This window comes from Podarcis filfolensis (assembly GCF_964270895.1).
Source record: "Podarcis filfolensis genome assembly, chromosome: 6".
Classification (NCBI taxonomy): domain Eukaryota; kingdom Metazoa; phylum Chordata; class Lepidosauria; order Squamata; family Lacertidae; genus Podarcis; species Podarcis filfolensis.
Window position 1 is genome coordinate 76,936,447 of NC_139609.1, and position 2,926 is coordinate 76,939,372.

The window sequence follows — 2,926 nt, forward strand, 5'->3', positions numbered from 1 at the left end:
CTACCAGTGTGGTGTAGTGGTTAAGAGCAGTGGACTCGTAATCTGGGGAACCGGGTTCGATTCCCCGCTCCTCCACATGGAGCTGCTGGGTGACCTTGGGCCAGTCACACTTCTCTGAAGTCTCTCAGCCCCACTCACCTCACAGAGTGTTTGTTGTGGGGGAGGAAGGGAAAGGAGAATGTTAGCCGCTTTGAGACTCCTTTAAGGGAGTGAAAGGTGGGATATCAAATCCAAACTCTTCTTCTTCTACCTGAAGGATGGTGCAATGCTCCTTGGAAACTTAATTAGCCCTTGAAGTGAGATTCTGGCTTGGTCTCTCTTTGGCTCCCATCCCTACCTAAGTCAGGACAAAAAGACAACACATTAACCAAAGGCTTCTCCCTTCTTCTGCTTTTGGGATTTATTATTTTGGTGCGAGTGCTTGCGGAAATAAAATCTCCAGTAAAAAAACCCTTTTTTAAAAAATAAAAAAAGCATTTCTTTCAGCTATTTTTCCTTGGCTGGAAAATCTGCATATCAGTGGTATTCCTCTCCTTTCCAGTCAAATGCAAATAGGAAACTTTTTTTTTTTAAAGTAGAGGACTTGGCACAATAACTTCCAGGAGGCGTGAAATCATTCCCTTCACTGCTACTCAATAAACCTAAAGCTTTCTCTGTTTTGGTTATAGCTTATTTGAAAGCAGGTCTTCTTGCCATTAATAAACATTCCAAAATCCACATTGGCGTGATACATTTATTAGGCCAACCAACATGTTACTAAGTGATGTTCAAGCTTTAGAGCTCTCCAGAACTCTTCATTGGGCTATACGGTAAACAAAATGGAGGGGGAAAGGTTGGCTGATGCTGAAGTCATAAACTGAGCCTGCATTTAGTCACAGTCTTAAGAGGATAAGGAGGATGAGGGTATTAATGGCTCCTGGATAGGATGTCTATGTTGTGCTTCCTCTGTTGGAGGAAGTATGCGTCTCTGAATATCACTTGACGGAATTCATAAGTGGTTCACAATTAGGGCTCTTTAGTGACGCTGATGCATTGCTCTTCTGCAGTCAGCTGGAAAACAAAATTAAAGCAATGATTCCACAAGGACCTTCGGGCTTGCCCACATTTTAGCATGATTTAATCCATCTTTTGCCCATTAGAATTAGACCGGAGTAGACCACACCTGCATGTATTTGAATTTGTATATGAGGAGCAACTTCACTCTTTCCTGTTTGTACCAGTAGGTTTGTACTCTTTTGTGTTTATCCCTCCCTTCTGATTTGTTGATTATATTATGACGATTAAATACGGATAGGGCATGTGTACAGACAGCTGTGAGGCAATTATAAATGATTAAAGCAATTGTAAATTCTCAGCACACACATTTTTGGGGGTATCTGGCGTAGAAGTTTTTAGTGTGGTTTGACTGTGGTTTTCTGGTTTTGTGCAAATCAGAGGGATCCAAAACAGGTGGTGGTGGTGAATATAAACACACCTACATTTCTTTATTCAGGAAATAGTTATGAGCAAGGCTGGTGAAGAAACTAAAGCACCGAGGAAGTAATGTGTGTGGAAAGGGGAGTGAAAGAAAGTGACAATTGGCCAACCAACCACAACAAACTGGAACAAGTAATTTGTATCCTGATTCGTCCACTCTGGTGTGGACGAGCCCTTCATTTACCATGAGGCGGCCTCATAATAATGATCCCTGAAATGCCTGCCTGCACAGGAAAGGCCCCAGTATACTCACAACTCTTTTTTGTACTCACCTATTTTTTTTGCTGCCCACAGCGGCCATTTTGTGTTGGCACCCACAGCACTTTTATCAATACAAGAGTACCAGCACTTCACTTTTTTTATAATAATAATAAAAAAAAAGACCACTGAATATGCTTACTCTGCAGTAAGTTCAGTTCAGCAGCTGATCATGGCTACTGTCCCTTTCCAGGTATTTCCTATATACAGTAATCCTTTTAATTAATTGCTTCCTTTTTGCAGCCCTAGTAACCCCACTGCTCTGCTTCTTGATTCATTTCACTTAATTTATTTATTGTAGAAATCGTGTGATCGCAATAGCGTACAAAAATTAACAAGCAAATTATGGGGTCCATTCCCGTCCCTCCTGTGGGATGCATAAAGACCACCCCATTTTAAGACCACTGAAATCTGTCAAAATAGTCTAACGGAGAGGTCTTGTGTGACATAACACCTGAAAACCGGAGAAGCTACTTTCTGAACAGTGCCTTGTACAAAATGTTCCCATTCAAGCTATATCACATATCAAGGCAGCCACATTAGAGACAGGTTTGCGGTTTGTGTGGTTAAATATAGCCAAATTAGGGCTAATTATTTACTCCCCAAGGGCTGCGAGGTATAATCGTTTCTGAGCCAAGAAGGAAGACTCAGCTAGATCTAACTGTATTTAACTTGGCCACTGCTACTTATAAATGTGGGTGTTTCAGAGATTTCACCTCTTTGTGTACATCCACCTCAATGACGCATCTACTGAAAGGGTTTCTCTGAAGCATCTAAACGTTTGGCTTCGGTACAGTTTACAGAGGGCTCTGGGTGTGACACACGTGAGCGGGGACTATATATGTCTCTGCACATACATCTATATGGCAGGGTTGTGCTAATTACATGGATATTGGGTGGGTGTGGTCTCAAGAGGGAGAATGAAGGCAGGAGCAGGGGGAGCATGCAAAACAGTAAAGCAACAGAAGGAAGGGAGAGGCAAGCTGTCCGCAAGCTGATTTTTAAATGTAACATTTGTTTATTATTTTTTTTAATTACAATGTACTTTCCACAACATCTGGGTCTCAAAAATAGATATTATATTTATCTAATACATTTATATACCAAAGGGTTTCATGTGTATGTTGCTATATATACTTCAGGCTCTTTTTAAAATGCCCAACATGCAGTCTGTGAAGGACTTGCCCAACAG

General features: G+C 41.3%; 1 long non-coding RNA gene across 1 annotated transcript; it reads right to left on the reverse strand.

Annotated features, from left to right (window-relative positions):
- Positions 1–719: 719 nt before the first annotated feature.
- On the reverse strand, positions 720–2,604 carry LOC310764919. Its single transcript, XR_014549358.1, has 2 exons — positions 2,451–2,604; positions 720–1,050 (listed from the first exon to the last, which is right to left on the reverse strand). It is a non-coding gene; the product is annotated as an uncharacterized lncRNA (long non-coding RNA).
- Between the last annotated feature and the right edge of the window lie 322 nt (positions 2,605–2,926).